The following is a 20262-nucleotide window of genomic DNA, read 5'->3' on the forward strand; positions in this document are numbered from 1 at the left end:
ATCCTGGGGCCCAGGGCCGGGGAGGGAGTCCAGACCTCAGGCAGGAAGCCTGGCGTCACCAAGAGACTCCTCCGTGGATCCCAGCATCCCAGCCCGGTGCAGAGCTGAAGATCCAGGGGAGTAACTGGTCATTGCAAGGCACAGACCCAGTTAAAATAGCGAGGGTGCTAAAATGAGACCGTGCTCAGGAGCCCAGTTATCAGACTCGGAGCGCTGTGGTGCTGGGCAAGCTAGTTGTGAGGCCCGAGGTCCGTGGACAGAGCCTGACTCTGGTCAGGATGGAGGCAGGGTCTGCAGGTGGGAACTGGCTGAGCCCTACGGGGGTGGAGGGCTGGAGCAGAGGGGGAGAAGCAGGGGCCTCTGCCTTTAGTTGCATAACTTACTCATTCGCGGGAGGACCTTCATGTGGCAGTTCGGGGAAAGGTGTGGGGCAGGTGGGGCTGGAATCCAGCCTGCATTCTGCTCACCAAGCCTTGTGCCCGGTGCCGGGCTCCCACTGCCCCCAAGAAGGGTCACCTTTGCCGGCTCACAAAGAGGCAGCACGTGGGCAGAACTGGCTTTGGAAAGATGACATTTTAAAACTTGATATTCAGAGGCTTGAAACCAATTTGAAATACCCCGACGGATGGGAGAGTATCTTGCACCTCAGTGTGCTAAGGCAGAAAAACGAATCTCGAGGAAGGTCCTACGCATCCAGGCCGGAGACTCACACACTTGTGTGGCAAGAGCAGCACAGGTTCAAAATGCCTTTGGGAGTCAGGGAACAGTCAGAAAAATACTCCTGAAGAGTGTAGCAGGCTCAAACCACTTGAATTTTATATATATATTTATCTATATATTTTATATATATCCATATATTTTATATATGTATTTATCTATATATTTTATATATATATGCACCACTTGGTAGGTAGGTAGGTAGGTAGATAGATAGATAGATAGATATGGACTTTGGGCAATTTTTTATAATTTTGGCTTTCCAACCCTTGTGCTCTGCATTACAGAAGAAATGTCTGTGGTTACTTCTCGCTGGGCAGTCTATTTCCATTTTTGTCACATATTTAACTGAGATTTGACCCCTCTGATTTACTCTCACATATAAAAGGAATAACTTCTTAGAAAGTGATTATAGCACATGATAAAATATTTTATTATATAGTAAATTACATGCCATTTAAAAGAAAGTGTTTTATTTAGGTCAACGTACCAGGTCCAATGCCCTTTTTAAAACACTCACAGCATTTGATGGATTCATTGCTGGGTGCACTATAAATAAATACAACCTCAAATTCCAGACAATGAAAATGTGCTCGGGGACACATCAAAGATAGCAGCCTTATGATGCCTCTTTCAAGGTGATAGAAAAATCCTGAACTAGTGGTCTGGAAGCCAAGGTCTAGTTCCCAGCCCGGCCAGTAAGGTGTATGAGAGAGAGAGAGAGAGAGAGAAAGAGAGAGATTATTTCTATCAGTCTTAATACAGGCCTTATTTGTTCCTCTGTAAAATGAAGGAAGTGTTAACTAGATCGGAAGCGGGGGGTTAGGATCAAATGAGTATGACAGACAATACAACAAGCTTCTTTGCTTCAGGGTTCCTCAAAGTCTTCAAGAGGAGGACACAGTAAACAATGATTCTGTAAGTTATTTGTCCCTGGAATCCTTTGTTTGGGAGCGTCTTGTGCACCATAGTCTGTAGTTTGAGAAATACTGAACTGATGGCTCACTAGGATTCTTTCTGCTCGCCACTCAATGATCTAGCAGAGTCTGGAGAACCGAGGCTGCTTTGTTTAGAGGACAGAGAGCTGTGTCTCTCCTTCCTCTTGTAGCTCAAGGTCAGATTGAAAATGTCCTGTCTCCACTCTGCTGTCAGTCTTAACCCGAAGGGTGGCTGGAAGAGCAAAGACCAGACTTCACTCGGGGATGGAGGCTTTAATTCTACTTAAGCCAAAAATAACCTCTCACTTTCCCATGTCAAATTTAGAGCTATTCTTCACATTCTAGGAGAAGAAATAGAGCTATTTGTTGGGGGGCTGGGGGAGGGGAGGATGCAGAAATGGTCACAAATAATCTACATTCCAATCAATTAGGAAGAAACCCGCAGTCCCCAAAGCACATTCTGAATCGGTATAGTTGAGAAACCAAAATAGACTGACTTACAGTAGGATTAGACTTGCTATTTCAAACCCTGCTGTTTATTTATCCTTATTTGGTTGCTTTTCACAGAGTTGCATGACCATGGAAATGGAAGTGACCTTGAGAGGTCGTATAGTGGGTCATCTTGTACCCAGGAAGGATTTCACTGAAATTCTCCTAATTACAGAGTCAGCAGCACGTTCATCTTGACTCCTGACTGTAGGACAACCAGTTGGCTTGGGCACATTCTATTTGAAACATAATCTCTCTTTGCAGGAGTTCTGGGTGCTGTGGTTATGGGAGCAGTACGTGCTGGGGAGAGTCCATGATGTGACATGTGCCAGTCGCATCCTCAGTTCTGAGGACAAAGCTATACACAGTTCCACTTGCTGAGTTTCCTTGTTTCATGTCCCATGACCCAGTTTCCCCGGCCAAAGCAAACTGGATCAAGATCACCAGACCCAAAGACAGCCATCTGTGGGCCGGCAACGCTGCGCATTGGGAGCCCCATGCGTGGCATGGTCGCCCCCACCTGCAATGCATATGGCAGCTCATGTTTTGACTGCTGTTCTCTCCTGTGTCCCGAAGCTGTCCTTTAACTTCTCCTACTCAGCCGCAGTTCCCCTGGCTACCACACCGTAACTATAGTGATCTTTCATGACACTGTCACTAGCCCTCATGGCTAGCCCTTTGGTAGAAATGGAAAATTCCACCCCTCTCTCACATAAAGTTGTTTAACACTGGCAGGTCACTGAACACCTGCACATGTGTTCCACATGCTCCCCACTCACATACTCTACAGAAGCCAAGGCCCACGTGGATGCCAGGAGCTCAATGGCATTATAATTTGGGGTGAGTTCCAGCCCGCACCCCCAGCCCATGGTGCCTTTCATTGCAGGAGTCATAGTTAATCCAGGCCCTGGCTTCTCCCTATACTGGAGCGCTGTCCCCTCAGCCGGCCACATCACTGGTGGGTCAAACAGAACTCTGGGTAATACTGTACTGCTATGTTAGTAGATGTTTGACCAAGTCCTTTCTCTCACGACTGTAATGATGAGGTTGGTTGTACTTAAAGCTGGTTGCGCATCTATGCCCGGTGTATTTACTCATGTTTCACCTGGAAGAAAGCCCCAAGTTTGTGCTGCAAGTCTCTTTCCACAACCCTGGCTACACATGTTTAAAAATGGAGGAGTGGTGCTGAACTTCAGGGTTAGATGTTGATTCTGTGGTTACTGAGCGCTTCCCGGTGAACAAAGCTCCCAAGACGCGGCACAGAGTTTACGGAGCTCGTGGGCACTGCCCAGACCTGAGCACACTGCCACGCTGAGATGGTCCTCACTGATAAAGGCAGACTGTCCCTAAACCAGAAGAGGAGGCTGCACAGGAGAAAAGGCGTCCCTGAAGAAACTGAAGAAACAAATATGGCTGGGGAGTAAAATCAGCATAAAATAAATGCTAATAAAAGTGGGGAAAAAAGAATGGTGAAGAGATTTTTGAAAAAGCAGTATCATGAGTGAGGACTTTCCCTGCAATGTTGAAATGCACCGTAAATGACAGTCAAGTACGGCCATAACACAGGAGTAACTAACTAGATCCATGGAACAGAATAGTAAGTACCAAACTGGATTTGTGTATCTAATAGCTTAGTGAACAATTAAGACATTTCAAATTGGTGGAGAAAGTAAAAAAGTGATTTGGGGACAACTAGCCTATTATCTGGAAAAAAGTTTGAATCCTACTTCATGGTATAATGAAACGATAGAAGCAACGGAAAAAGATACTAGAACATATCCTTGAGTTGAGGAAGAACTTCCTAAGCATGAAACCAATGGACTAAATATACACTGATTTGACTATATAAATCTTTTTTTTTCTTTTTCTTTTTTCTTTTTTCTTTACTACAGAGACAGAGAGAAAGAGTCAGAGAGAGGGATAGACAGGGACAGACAGGAACGGAGAGAGATGAGAAGCATCAATCATCAGGTATCACATCATTTTTGTTGTGATACCTTAGTTGTTCATTGATTGCTTTCTCATATGTGCCTTGACCGCGGGCCTACAGCAGACCAAGTAACCCCTTGCTCAAGCCAGCGACCTTGGGTCCAACCTGGTGAGCTTTTTGCTCAAGCCAGATGAGCCTGCACTCAAGCTAGCAACCTCGGGGTCTCGAACCTGGGTCCTCCACATCCAGTCCGACACTATCTACTGCGCCACTGTCTGGTCAGGCTATATAAATCTTAAAACTAATCTATAGCAGACAGTACAAATTTGCTCAATTACATCTTTCCTTTTTTAAATTTTTAAAAAAGACTTTATTTATTGATTTTACAAATGGAGAAGTGTTCATTCATAGTTGCTTCACTTAGTTGTACATTGCTTGTTTGTCACATGGCAGTGCCTTGACCGGGCAAGCCTGGGGATTTGAACTGGCCATCTCAGTGTTCCAGGTTGATGCTCTATCTACTGTACCACCACAGGCCAGGATCAAGTCTATCTTTCCTCCTCTCTTACCTGCTCCTCACTTGTTGCTGGGAGTGACCATATGACCAGTTCTGGCCAATGGGAATAAGCAAGAGTCAGCTGGTATTGTCTCTTTCTCTACTCTTCCTCCTTCTGCCAGGAATGCAGACCTGATGGCTGGTGCTGAAGCAGCCATTTAGTGATCATAAGATGAGAAGCAGGAGAGGGCCAGTAGAGGGCAGGGATGTGAACCCTCACATGTGCCTACTCTCTGAACCAGTTCCAGCTGCTGCCTCTCTAATAACTTGTTATGTGAGATAAGTCCCTTTTGTCTTTTTTTTTTTTTTTGTATTTTTCTGAAGCTGGAAACGGGGAGAGACAGTCAGACAGACTCCCGCATGCGCCCGACCAGGATCCACCCAGCATGCCCACCAGGGGCGATGCTCTGCCCCTCCGGGGCGTTGCTCTGTTGCAACCAGAGCCACTCTAGCGCCTGGGGCAGAGGCCAAGGAGCCATCCCCAGCGCCCGGGCCATCCTTGCTCCAATGGAGCCTTGGCTGCAGGAGGGGAAGAGAGAGACAGAGAGGAAGGAGACAGGGAGGGGTGGAGAAGCAGATGGGCGCTTCTCCTGTGTGCCCTGGCTAGGAATCAAACCCGGGACCCCTGCACGCCAGGCCAACGCTCTACCACTGAGCCAACCGGCCAGGGCCCCTTTCGTCTTTTTTAAAAATTAAATTTAATTGAGTGACATTGATCAATAAGAGTATATAGGTTTCAGGTAAACATCTTTCTAGCATTTGAGCTGTTGATTGTGTTGTGTGCCCATCACCAAAGTCAAATCATTTTCTGTGACCTTAAGTTTGTCCTTCTTTATTCTTCTCTCCCTTGCCCCCATCCCTGGTAATAATCACTTTCCTTTGGTCTATGTCCATAAGTCTCGATTTGAAATAAGTCCTTTCTGTTTAAGCCAGTGGAGTTCAGTTTTCTGTTACATAATCGTCAAATTTATTCCTAACTGAGTCTGAGCATATTACTGATGCTGCTTTTTCAAAATTTCTTGACCATTCTTTTTTTTTCACTTTTATTAGCATTTATTTTATGCTGATTTTACTCCCCAGCCATATTTGTTTCTTCAGTTTAATAAAAGACAACAAACAGGGAAAAATATTTGCAATATATCTCACAAAAGTTAAATTCATATTACTATAAAGACCTTTATAATAAATAAGAGACAGATATTCCAGTAAAAATGGGCAAAGACTATGAACAGTAAGATTAAAAGAAATTTAAATGTCTAACACATCCATGAAAAAAAAAGTTCAGATTCACTAGTAATCAGAAAAATACAAATTAAAATAAACCTAATGATTTATTAGTTATAAAAGGTGGCAAACACTGGAGCAACTACCTTTCTGGAAAACAATCTGACAAAATGTCTCAGTAGCCTCGGAACGCTCATACCCTTTTGAAATCTGTGCAGAGAAATGGCTAATGAAGTGCAGAGATTTGCTGCAAGAGCGTCTCATGCAGGGCTGTTGGCAATTGCAAAATTATGGAAATGGAAGAAATGGGCAATAATGGCGCTCTGCTTAAATAAATTATAGAACTGCTCCACCTAAACAGTGTCTCCATTAACCTGCTGTAGCAGAGGCATATTTTTTGACATACAAAAATGTTCATTATTCGTTATTAAGTAACGAACAAGTTGCTTGTGTATTTATGTGTGAAAAACAGCGTGGAAGAAAATAAACCAAGGCGTTAACGTCATCCCTGGGCTCGGTCCCCATCTCCTGATTATTTCTGTAATGAACATGCTTTGCTTGTGAAAGAAGAAAATCATGACTGTAGAACTATTTCTTGGTGAGCCCAGAGTTGAAATCGAGGAACTGGGAAAATTGACTATCTGACAGTATCTGGCTGAGATAAGCAGAGGTGTCTGCCTCGCTAGAAGGATATCAGAACCTTCCGAGTGATGCAGGCTTGTTCCTCTGCACGGTAATTCCTGGAGCACAGTCGATGTCTGCGTCTGTGGCCTCCGTTAGCTGGCCTCTTCGACCGCCATATTTTTGCTTTGGATATCTGAATGTATTCAGTCAAACTAAAGCCAAGCCTTACAGTTAGTTCTAAGGGTCCTTTTGCTTTTTAAGGTGGCTCTGCATCTCTGTTCTGGTCAGTGCCAGTGATTTAAAGTTGAACTCTATCAGAGCAATCTTATTTCCCTGATTTCCAAGATTGTTGGGGGTTGGGATGAGGGTACGCCTCATGGAAGCCCCAAGAATTAACTGAGGGGTAAGTGCCGGAGTCCTGTAGAAAAATAATTAGCATCTGGTATAAGGGAGGAAGTAGGGAGAAGGCAATGGAGCAACAACAAATGGTCTCTGGAGAACTTGATTCTGCAAATTCCTGGACTGACCCCTTTGAACTTCCTATTTTTCGTATTTCTCTTTTTTTTTTTTTTTTTTCCCGAAGCTGGAACCGGGGAGAGACAGTCAGACAGATTCCCGCATGCGCCCGACCGGGATCCACCCGGCACGCCCACCAGGGGCGAAGCTCTGTCCACCAGGGGGCGATGCTCTGCCCCTCCGGGGCGTTGCTCTGCCGCGACCAGAGCCACTCTAGCGCCTGGGGCAGAGGCCAAGGAGCCATGCCCAGCGCCCGGGCCATCTTTGCGCCAATGGAGCCTCGGCATTCCCCCGCACGCCAGGCCAATGCTCTACCGCTGAGCCAACTGGCCAGGGCCGTATTTCTTAATATCAAGCAATGAGCAAGGACTGGATTTCCTTCACTGTATTTCTCAGTCTCACTTCCAAGCCACACTAAAAAATGATTATTTACCTTATGGCAGTTATTGTCACAACCTTGCAAAAGCTGCATGTGCTGGTTGGAAGTTCTCTGGGATTTCATTCTTCATGATGGAAAGTATTTTATTAAATTAAGAACATGACTGATAGGGAGGTAGGTTGCATGGAAAAATATTGAAATTTATTGTAAGTACAGTGTGTCCGTAAAGTCATGGTGCACTTTAGATCTGTCACAGGAAAGCAACAAAAGACGATAGAAATGTGAAATCTGCACCAAATAAAAGGAAAACCCTCCCAGTGTCTGTAGGATGATGTGGCAGCATGTGCATATGCGCAGATGATGACGTAACACCGAGTATACAGTGGAGCAGCCCACGGCCATGCCAGTCGAGATGTGGATGGTACAGAGGAAAGTTCAATGTGTTCTGTGGCTCGCTAAATTCGAATCCGTGACCAAAGTGCAACGTGAATATCGGCACATTTATAATTAAGCGCCACCACATAGGAATAACATTACTTGGTGGGATAAGCAGTTGAAGGAAACCGGCAGTTTGGTGGAGAAAGCCTGTTCTGGTAGGCCATCAGTCAGTGACAAGTCTGTAGAGGCTATACGGGATAGCTACCTAAGGAGCCCTAAAAAATCTGTGCGTGAGCCCACATCGAACTGCACTGAATAGATATGAAACTGGGACAGTTTTCCTTTTATTTGGTGCAGATTTCACATTTCTATCGTCTTTTGTTGCTTTCCTGTGACCGATCAAAAGTGCACCATGACTTTACGGACACTGTATATCTCTCAATCCAGGGTCCCAGCAGGGGACAGAAAACACCTCAGGTGGTTCAACAGAAGATGGTTTAATGGAGGGACTCTGCGGGGGAGCAGGCAGGGTATTGGGGAGCAGTGAGAGAGGTCATGGCACCCAGAGGCTACAGCGGTGGAAAACTGTTATAAACCCCGGGCCTGAAGGAAAAGAGGGGCCCAGTGATACTTGAAGTCAGGTAGAAGGCATAGAAGGCACTCATTTTGTGTGGCAGGTGGTGTCGCCTGTAAGGATGTTGCCGCCTCCAGACTCAGGCACCAAAGCACAAAAGGAACAGAAAAAGACAGCCCTGACTCTGCCCTCCACTGTGCTCCGAGGCCTCCAACTGGCCAAATGCTAGCAGAAGCCAGCTGAAAGGGACCTCACAGAGCTCCTGGGAGCACAGAGAAAAGCAGGGAAGGTGAGGAGTGGATCTGAGGACACACATGGAGGACAACCAGCTCACTCTCTGAAGGAATGTTTTGTTCTTTGAAAGAAGATAACACATGGAGGACAATTTCCACAATGGTTAGCTAGGCTGCCTCAAGGTTCAGCTACAAATGGTTTCAGGAATGTATCCTTTTCAGGAGATTAAAAGAGTATCCAGCCCAGTGAAATTTTAGAAAATCATACTGTTACTGGCTGAATGTTTGTGTATCCCCAAAATTCATCTGTTGGGGCCCTGCTTCCCAATGTGATAAAATTTGGAGGTAAGAATTTGGGAGATAACGATGGTTAGATAAAGTCACAAGGGTGGGGCCCTCAGGATGAGATTAGTGCCTTCGTAAAGAGGGAGAGACTGGTTCTTGTTCTCTCTCTCCACCACTTGAGTACACAGTGAGAGGGCAGCTGTCTGCAAGCCAGGAGGAGAGCCCACACCAGAGCCCGGCCATGTGGACATTTTGATCTTGGACTTCCAGATCAATAAGAAATTTCAGCTTCCAGAACAGTAAGAAATAAATTTCTATTGTTTAAGACCCCCAGTCTGTGGCATGCTATTATGGTAGCTGAGCTAACTAGTCATATACCTAAAATTTTAAATGCATATACTGAAGACAGTGCTACCGTTTATCAAGCATGTCTCATTGTCTGGTGCTGTGCCAGGTGCTTTAACTCAGTGGGCTCATTTAACCCCCACAGCATGGGGTAGGGACAGTGATCCCTGTCTGACACAGGAGGAAACTGTTGTCCATTGAATCAGTCATCTGTTGCTCCAGTCACATAGCCAGCTAGGGCGGAAGTCTTCTAACCCCGGAGAGCAGACTCAGAGCTGGCGGCAGGCACTGCCCCAAACTGGGCTGGCCTGTGCAAATGCCCGGGGTGTAGAGGGCAGCTGCTGGGGTCCTCAGCCACAGGAGGATTGTGGATCTGAGAGGCGACTGGGGGAGCCAGTTATGTTGCTTATTGTCTGGTTTCTCACGGGGACGATGGGAGGAACTGGGTAGTTCTTGTTCATCGCTATATTCACACTCCCTGGCATACGTCTGTGCTCAGACTGTTTGTGAAGTGAATACATGACTGGCACCTGCTAGGACGGATGTTTGCGACGTACACTCTTCCAGCCAGTCTCTCTGTGGTCACCTTCACTAACCGGAAGTGCAGCTGCTGTGTTCAGACCCGTAGTTTGGAGGCGTGTTTGAACACAGAGAGTGGTGCCGCTTCTGGTCTGGGTGACCGCGGTCAGCAGCCCCCTAGAGAGGGCTCCAGCAGGGCGCCGGTAGGGACACTGCAGAGCCAGCCTGATGACGGAGCCGGACAGCGGCATGGCCCGGGTGAAGAACCAATCAGATTTCAATGTACGAGTTGTGGCCTGGCCACACAGGAAGATGGAGGGATTCCATTTCAAGCAGGTCCAGAGGGACTAGAGAGCGGTACCTGAAACCTGAGTGGGGATTCAGGAGGCCTCCCATCGTGGCCCACGAGGCAGGAATGTGGAAGGAAGTGTGGGAAGAGTAGGTAGTGCTGCCGCTCGAACCCAGGCATCTTCACGATGCACACACTCTGCAGTGTGAGGACTTGGAGTCCCCTGCTGTCCAGGGACAAGAAAGGCTCACGGGTCCACCACCAGTGCGGGAAGGAGCCCCAGGACGAATGCAGTCTCCCCCAGGACACGGCTGCCTGGCCAGTGAGAGACCTCAACACCTGAGAAGCCACCCCGGTGTTCAGGTAATGGTGAAATTACTCCCGCAATGGGCAAGCTGTATTTCTAGCCCTAGGAAAGTTGAGAATTAGGCATGGAGATATTGAAGCAAATGAAACCTTAGTACTCAGACTTGTGTGCAGTTTAGAATACATTAGAAACCACTGGTGATATCTGGGTGTACTTGGATTGCAGTGTTTGTAATAGAACTGAACATACTAGAACAAAGATAGACTAGCCTTGTGATCCCAATTTTAAATGTGTAATTAAGGAAGTTATTTTAGAAATGTGATTTAAATTAAGTACAAATATTTGATTATATTTATAAACAAATTGGAATATTTAAGCGAACTTGAGAGCCACAGTATTCAGAGTGTAATTTCTTAGATTTATTACAGTTATTTAAGTACTTGGAAAAGCTTTGTTGCTTAGAATAGGCATTTGAAGTAATTCAAAAGAAAAGTGAATGTTAGATTTATAACTGCGGTTTTACATATTTGCAGAACTTTAATTAACAAGATGTAAATGGCAGTGATTGTTTAAGGAAGTTTAGTCTGTTCAAATTGATATAATTGGTCATTAATGAAAGAAAAAGTAAAGTTAATTATTCAGGTTTTACTAGATGTGTCAGAAGACGGAGAGTTGTAGTTTGAACTTGGAGGCACAAGGAAAACCCAGTGTGCAAGTCTGGCATTCCTTCCTCCGCTCCAGTTCCCTAAAGTATCTGCTCAGGGGACTCAGGGGTCCCTGTTGCTTTATGAGACTAGCGTAGGGGCTGCCCATGTGGCGTTGGGGACAAGCAACAGGACATGCTGCTGCCTCTCTAGAAGGGATGGGGGACTTCCTCTGCTTACAAGGTCAAAAGGAGTTTGGCTCTGCCTCTGGGGCCACACACACTCCTCCTAAAAAGGGTGTACTCAGTGCCAGGAACCAACATCGGATAGAACCAGACCACACCCGACACAGCCCAGACCTCTCTCTACCCACAAATTTGCCCACCTCACGCTCTTGCTTAGATCAGAGCTCTGTCTGGTCCTAGAGTTTTTGCTCTTTGTCCAGTGCTATGGAGACACTTAGTCATTAACTTATTTGTTGTTTCTCGTATGTGCCCTGACTGGGAATTGAAGCCACAACCTCAGCACACCAGGACGGCACCCAGTCCACTCAGCCACTTGGCTAGCGTTATCACTGTATTATTAATAATTAATTATTGTATTATTATTTTCCAAATGAACAACTGTAAACCTCCTTTTGCCGCACCTGCTATTTTAATCTATTTCCGTGACCATTTCAATCATGCTTATTTTGAAGTCTGAGTTTGAGGACCTCCGTGTTTGGACCACAGGTGTTTTTCTATTGTCTTAGCTTTCCTTTCACTCTTGGATTTTGGCCGTTGGTCATATTTTCTGTCATGGCCCGTACTTTGGATTGAATGGTGGACATTGTGTACAGTAAGTTATAGAGAGTCTAGGTGATGATGACCTTCCTACAGAGGGGGCTTAACCTTATTTTGACAAGCAGATCACCATGATCCAACCTGGAACGGAGCAGATTGGAGCTGGGTTTCAGGTTCCATGAGGGCTGTTCTTTCTCTGAGTTATCTCACCCTCACCCCTAGCTGTGGCGGCTTAGTGGTCTCAGTTGAATGTTTGGAGTGTAGGCCAGGACTCTCCTTTATTAGAGGGTCCTGAATCCCAAGTTTTGTCTTCCTATCATCACGAGACTGTTAGCATCTCCAGTGACCCTTTTAGTCTGAGCAGCTTTCTGCTGTGTGGTTGCTCCATTTCTACCTGTCAGACCGTGTCTACTTAGTTTAAAATTAGATCAATGCCTTGAGGGGAAATTGCACAAGGAATGTGGGGTTCAGTTCTCCAGGATGCTGGCTCCTTAAATCCTTTCAGTTTTATAGCCCGGAAGTCCACTTTTTTTATCTCCTTAGACCAGTAAGTGAGACTCCTGCAGTACTAGAGTATGTATGTATCTGTCTCTATATGTATCTATCTGTGTCTATGTCTCTGTCACCTATCTATCTATCTATCTATCTATCTATCTATCTATCATCTATCATCTATCTATCTATCTATCATCTATCTATCTATCTATCTATCTATCTATCTATCTATCTATCTGGCTCACCTCAGTGCATTTTATTTCTCTCCAGGATCTTGACCCCTTACGTCCTGCTGCTTTCATTACTCATTGTTTTAGTAGCCTTTTTTTTTTTAAGTTTTATTTATTGATTTTGTAGAGAGAGGAGAAAGAGGGGATCAGAGCAAGAAATATAAACTCATAGTTGCTTCACTTGAGCTGTTCACTGATTACTTATCGTATATGCCCTGACCGGGCAAGCCCAGGATTTCAAATCGGCGACATCAGCGTTCCAGGTCGACGCTTTACCCACTGCGCCACCACAAGTCAGGAATTTTAGTAGCTTTTTTATTTGCAGGGGGGCGGAGTGTATAGCCGTATTTGCATCAGAGTTGGTCTGATACAAGCCATTCATACATAGGTGCAAGTAGAAGTTTCCCATTCTTTAATGTTTAAAGAAGAACACTGTGTTGTCAGAAATATGCATTCTGCAAAGGGACTATTCCTTCTCTCCAGGGCAAGCAGGAGGCTTCCTGTGATGCTTGTGCGTTTTCTGGGCCTTACTGCTTTATTCAACATTTGACCTCGGCAGCTTTGCGAGTTCTGACAACTTGGTCACAGCTTCTGTAACTTTCCATTGGTCCCTGAGGACCTGAGACTCCTCAAACTGGTCTTTGGGGGACGGAATGGTTTTCCCTGGCTGCTTAGCGGCTGAGAGTGTGGCTTTGGCAGCATCAGATGATTCCCCAATGGGCAGGGATTAGCCTTGAAGATTCCCCTGGGGTAAAATACGTGTTTGTGTCATCCAAAGCTCAACAAGGGAAAGCAGCTAAAATAAATACGACGCTGTTCAGATACGGCAATTGCCATGCCTCAGGGAAATGGTTTCCATAGGAAACAATCATAAAAATAGCATTATTTTTTAGCTGGGAAGAATGGCACATTAGGTATCCAGGTTTAAAAATACTGTAAGATCACGAAAAAAATGTGTGAAGATTCAGTTGCTGTGGTTCTCAGAGCACCCCTTGCTGCATTCTTTGGGTTACATTACCTGGGGCCACAGGTTAGAGGTAAGGTTGTGAGTGGTCTTTTACTGGTGATGGCCCGGCCTACTCTAAGAATATTTAGTTGAAATCATTTTAGTATCTTGTTTTTCATAATTCTAGAAATGAAGTTTTTTAAAAAAATTATATAATGTAAACTGTTATTAAAACTAAACTCCCTTTCTGAATACAAGGATATAGATCCTCATATCCTACATATGCTTTGAATGAGATTTCAAAATAGCTTAAGCCTTTTCTATAAGTAAAAAATGTGAACATCTGGCACAGCAATCAAACGTTTAGTTTTGGTCTATTGAGAGCTTTTTTCTTAAGGTGTTATGGATTCTTTCAGCAGACTGATATCAACTATCATAGTTTTTCTTCTCATAGTTAATAATCTATCTTTGATAAGAGGAAATGACTCTGTGATATTTTTCAATATATTTGACTTGTTTTCTATCGGGGTCCAGACATGACTCACTACTTGCTGACCCTTCTAAAACATATTCCCCTCCCTCTGATTACTGTGTTATCCAGATTATGGAATTACAGACTTCTGATGGCGAACAAGCGGAAAGTGTTTTTAACCTTTTTAAAAACATCTATTTTAACAATTACTTTTTGCTTTCTGGTAAAGCAACTCAACCAATCAGAGACAGATATGAAAGACACAAGAGTCAGATACTGGTGCTAGAAAGAGCTCAGAGGGTACCCAGACAGACGGCTGGGCCAGAGCAGGACTCCACCACCAGCTCACACGTGTGAAACTGACCACTCTATCCCCCTATCCTCCAACTTCAAAGAGACAAAGCACTTTAGAATTTCACGTAACAGACAATAATTCAAGGTGAATTCAGACAGGTAGCAGCTCCATCCTGGGACAGAGCTATGCCCAGCAATGCCTGTGGGGTGAATTCTGGTTGCCTGGACAATGCCCCCCCTAGAAGCTGGTCAGCACAGTGTTCAGAGACACCCATCCAAAGCAAAGTAGCTTCTGTCCTCTCCTGAAGTCACTAGGACCAGGTTGTCCCCGCCACTGCTGTTTAGCAATTACAGCCCGCCTTGGCATCTGGGCATGCCCAGCTCGGGCCGCTATTGCCAGGGAATTTCAGACTTCTAAAGGAAATGAAAGGCGATGGGAATAAAAAGATGGCGGCGCCCTGTTGTTGAGAGAGAGAGCTTCAAAAGAATTGGGAAGGCACAACACAAAGAAAGGCAGAAAAAAATAGATGGATGTTTTTGATTTTGTGGTCAAGGGACTCTCCACTTATTAAAATTCTTCCCCCCCTTCAAAGCCAGAGTTTTAAGGTAGCTCCTTGCAGAAATCTTGTGGTTGTCCCGCCGGGAGGGAACGCCTGGCCCCTCCTCACCGCATGTAAGTGTCCAAAACTCTGTGCCTGCCTAATGCGCATGTGCGCAGTGCGGGGCCATCAACCAGAGAATGTCAAAGGTCACATGTCACTTTGTGCCCTCAGCAGTTGCCAGGAAATGACCTTAAACCAAGGAGTCTTCGTGGTTTCAAATAACATCACTTTTTCTAAGCCTCATCTATAAAAAGGGGATAGTAACAGTACCTACCTAATTGGGGTTGCATAAAAAGTAAATAATTCAAGTAAACGGGGGAGTATGCTGCTTAGGACCTGGTACTCAATACATAGATTGGTAACTGTACATATTCTTATAATATGTGAATATGATAAGTCAGTTATATTATACATCATATTATTGGTGATATGTCGTCTTAGGGCTACCTGGCTAATAGAGGGGTGCCTGGCACACTTCTAAATATATGCCTTCTCCCTTTCCCTCGTCTTCTGTCTTTGTCTCTTTAGCTTGCGTGTGTGTGTCCTCATCCGGAGGGAACCTGGCTCAATAGGGAAACCAGACAAGAAAGTGTGTTCCCTGTGGTCAAATGAGTTGACAAACACTTTCTGTCACATTATGGAACCTTTCTATTATATTAACAACTTGTGCTGGTTGCTGCCGTCCCTGTAAGCAAAGACTACAGGCTAATCGACAGTTTACACTGGAATGGACCCAGAAACATGTTAGGTATTGTGCAGAATATAGCAGCTCGGTACACGTTGCTAAGGCGCTCTGCCCTGGTTTCTAGGGTAACTGGCATCTCCGCATCCTGCAGTTTGTATTCAGGCTATTCTTAGTGTGATGATGACAGTGTGCTTCAATACCTGAAGCTCCGTAATTCTTTTCACTCTTCATGGCTGTGCTGCCTTCCTTCCTCGCTGCTCATTCTTCCCACAGACCCTTACAGAGTGGCCCCACCGCTCCTTCAAACTGCTTCTAGAAGACAGCGCTTCCCAGCTTCCCAGAGCAACGCGCTCAGGGCAGACCTCCGCGCGGACCTCCGCACAGCTCTGTAGGGTTTAACACTGGCGTGCACCCTGTTCCTTCTGAAACCTGGCCCTTCAGGTCTTCTTTGGAGTTATACCGCGGGTCTTCTCCTGTCTCACTGATCTGTCTTTGTTGCCTATGTCCCTTAAATACCAGCATTCCCCAAGGTTCTGCCCTGAACTACATTCTTTCCTTGTTCTGTATATTCATTCCCACTTGACTCTATCCACTCACTTGCCTATTAAAACCATGGACCGATGTAGAAAAGCCTAATGGAGAAAAGTTAAAAATTGCATAAAACACCCCTGGTGACATGTGTTATCTATAATTACATATATACAGACCCATGATTTATTATTTAGTTTTTACATTTTATTGATTCATTTTTTTAGAGAGAGGAGACAGAGAGAGAGAAAGAGACAGAGAGAGGAAGGAGATAGAAAGAACAGAAGGAGGAGCAGGAAGCATCAATGCCCATATGTGCCTTGACCAGGCAAGCCTGGGGTTTCAAACCGGCAACCTCAGCGTTCCAGGTTGACGCTTTTACCCACTGCGCCACCACAGGTCAGGCCAGACCCATGATTTAAAAAAAAAAAAAATCATTTATTGATTTTAGAGAGGGAGGAAAGAAGAGAGAGAGAGAGACTATAATTCATTGTTCCAGGTCTTTATGCTGTCACCGGTTGATTCTTGTATGTGCCCTTGACATATTGGGATGATGCCCTAACTAATCTACCCAGCCAGGGCTAGTTTCATGATTTTATAAAAATTAGATCACTGTATACCAACCAGCAGTTTTCAACCTTTTTCATCTCATGGTACACATCAACTAATTACTAAACTTCTGTGGCACACACACACACACACACACACACAAATACATTTTTTTGTCAGACAAAAAAAAAAAAGGTATAATTTTGATTCATTCACACCAGATGGCTATTATTGTGTTGGCTGGTGTCATTTTTTTTATTTGACCAACTAAAGGAAAAGGGGTCTGTGTCCCTGACTACTTAGGTATTTCATGTTTTAAAAATTCTTGTGACACACTGGTTGAAAATTCTACTTTATATGTGTATTTGATAGCATGCTTTTTAAAATTCAGTAATAGGCCCTGGCCAGTTGGCTCAGTGGTAGAGCATCGGCCTGGCGTGCAGAAGTCCCGGGTTCGATTCCCGGCCAGGGCACACAGGAGAAGCGCCCATCTGCTTCTCCACCTCTCCCCCTCTCCTTCCTCTCTGTCTCTCTCTTCCCCTCCCACAGCCGAGGCTCCATTGAAGCAAAGATGGCCCGGGCGATGGGGATGGCTCCTTGGCCTCTGCCCCAGGCGCTAGAGTGGCTCTGGTCGCAACAGAGCGACATCCCGGAGGGGCAGAGCATCGCCCCCTGGTGGGCAGAGCGTAGCCCCTAGTGGGCGTGCCGGGTGGATCCCGGTCGGGCGCATGCGGGAGTCTGTCTGTCTCTCCCCGTTTCCAGTTTCGGAAAAATACAAAATAAAATAAAATAAAATAAAAAAATTCAGTAATATGACTTAAATATTATAGGATTTTACCATCATTTTAAGTGTACCCCATGGAGTTAGTTTGTTAGTACTGCCATAACAAAGTACCACATAGCGCTGGCTTAGACAACACATTTATTTTCTCAGAAGACTAGAAATCTGAGATCAAGGTGTCAGCAAGGTTTGTTCCTTTTGAGCCCTCTCTCCTTGGCTGGTAGACAGCCATCTTTTCTCTACATCTTCACACTATCTTCCTATGTGTAGGTCAGTGAAAATGGCTGAGGGCCCACTGTGATTAAAGACCTCATCTCCAAATACAGACACATTCTGGGTGGCTGGGGATTAGGACTTCAACACAGGAATTCCAGGATGCAGGGGGCATACTTCAGCCCATAGCACATGTAATTGTTTTAAAAATAATTCTTTGCCCTGGCCGGTTGGCTCAGCGGTAGAGCGTCGGCCTAGCGTGCGGAGGACCCGGGTTCGATTCCCGGCCAGGGCACACAGGAGAAGCGCCCATTTGCTTCTCCACCCCTCCGCCGCGCTTTCCTCTCTGTCTCTCTCTTCCCCTCCCGCAGCCAAGGCTCCATTGGAGCAAAGATGGCCCGGGCGCTGGGCATGGCTCTGTGGCCTCTGCCTCAGGCGCTAGAGTGGCTCTGGTCGCAACATGGCGACGCCCAGGATGGGCAGAGCATCGCCCCCTGGTGGGCAGAGCGCCGCCCCTGGTGGGCGTGCCGGGTGGATCCCGGTCGGGCGCATGCGGGAGTCTGTCTGACTGTCTCTCCCTGTTTCCAGCTTCAGAAAAATGAAAAAAAATAATAATAATTCTTCATTCATGCCAACTCAGGCCATTTTTTTCAAATACGTATTTAAACAATGCCATGGCAGTTGCCTTTCCTCTTTGGTTTTGAGATTTTCTTTTAGACACTTCTGATGAGGAGTGGTTTCAGTAAAGGTCCGGACTAAATGCCAGCCCCTCACCGGCCACTGCCCACAACGGCTCATTCCGGTACTCACTGCTGCAGGGCATACACGATTGGTTGCTCCTCCACTACGCCACGTGCTCTATTGCATGCGCCATTATTACGGCAGTTACTCCACTCTGCCTGCAGGGGCGTCCTAAGTTACCTTTTGGTTGCCACACTCAGCATCGTGTCTGGTCCTCACCCACCTCCGTCCTGCTTGTCTATAGCACATGCCTGGGGTGCTGAGGATTGGTGGATGAAATATAGGTCAACAACGCTTCTCTAAATTATCTTGGGTACCCAACTCTTTTTTTTTTTTTTTTTTTTGCATTTTTCTGAAGCTGGAAACAGGGAGAGACAGCCAGACAGACTCCCTCATGCGCCCGACCGGGATCCACCCGGCACGCCCACCATGGGGCGACGCTCTGCCCACCAGGGGGCGATGCTCTGCCCATCCTGGGCGTCGCCATGTTGCGACCCTCCTGGGCGTCGCCATGTTGCGACCAGAGCCACTCTAGCACCTGGGGCAGAGGCCACAGAGCCATCCCCAGCGCCCGGGCCATCTTTGCTCCAATGGAGCTTTGGCTGCGGGAGGAGAAGAGAGAGACAGAGAGGAAGGTGCGGCGAAGGGGTGAAGAAGCAAATGGGCGCTTCTCCTGTGTGCCCTGGCCGGGAATCGAACCCGGGTCCTCCGCACGCTAGGCCGACGCTCTACCGCTGAGCCAACCGGCCAGGGCGGGTACCCAACTCTTAAGGTTCAAACTTTACATTTTTTTCATATCATATAGACTCCTGTTTTCTGCTTTTTTTTTGGTCCTCAGTTCTCCCATTCTCTTTAATTTTTTCAGCCTATGAGAGTTTTTTTCAAAACTTTGCCTCAAGCTCACTGAATACTGATGTTGATCTAGATATATTGGTTCCACTGTTAAAATACCAAAGTTAAGAAAATAGAATTTTTATTAGCCACTTTCCCTTTTGCCAGGAGGGCAGTAAATATTTAACAGAGAAGAGCTGATTGAGATCAAGCCGCGTGGGTTTTTCTTGCGGTGATGGTTACACATGGGGACAAAGCCATGGTGGGGACAAATCCTAATGCATAACTGAGCACTTCGCCCTGTTTACACTTTCCTAGGGGATTGAACACGCCTTTCTTCTTGTCAGGGGACTCCTTCTACTTTGTAACCTGGGCCGAGGCTCTCCTACTTTGCCTTAGCCTCCGTAATCAGCCCTGCTAATGAGGCGCTGTTCTCCACTCAGTATGTGGAGGCAGAAGCCCCTCCCCAATGGAGGGGCAGGGCCAGAAAGGGACTCACTGTTATAGAGTAAGAAATGTCAAAAAGAGTGGATAAAGTGTTGACCCTGAACGCTGAGGTTGTTCGAAACCCTGGGCTTGCCTGGTCAAGGCACATGGGAGTTGATGCTTCCTGTTCCTCTTCCCATTCTCTCTCTCACTCTAAAATGAAATCTTTTAAAAAATGTTAAAAAGAAAATTCCTTTACATTTGGTGGTTTCTGAAAAATAGATTTTTTTATCTGAGAAAATATATTGTTAGAAAGCACTTTTATTCCTCTCCAAACAGGTTGTGGTATGAAGTGAAAGTGAAGAAATAATGCAGAATTATGCCTGACCAGGCGGTGGCGCAGTGGATAGAGCATCAGACTGGGATGCGGAAGGACCCAGGTTCGAGACCCCGAGGTTGCCAGCTTGAGTGTGGGCTCATCTGGTTTGAGCAAGGCTCACCAGTTTGGCTCCAGCAAGGGGTTGCTCGGTCTGCTGAAGGCCCGCGGTCAAGGCACATATGAGAAAGCAATCAATGAACAACTAAGGTGTTGCAATGCGCAATGAACAATGAAAACTAATGATTGATGCTTCTCATCTCTCTCCGTTCCTGTCTATCCCTCTCTCTGACTCACTCTCTGTCTCTGTAAAATATAAATAAGTAAATAAAACTTAAAAAAAAAAAAAGCACTTTAAAAAAAA

The sequence above is a fragment of the Saccopteryx bilineata genome, chromosome 12 (assembly GCF_036850765.1).
Source record: "Saccopteryx bilineata isolate mSacBil1 chromosome 12, mSacBil1_pri_phased_curated, whole genome shotgun sequence".
In the NCBI taxonomy this organism is placed as follows: Eukaryota; Metazoa; Chordata; class Mammalia; order Chiroptera; family Emballonuridae; genus Saccopteryx; species Saccopteryx bilineata.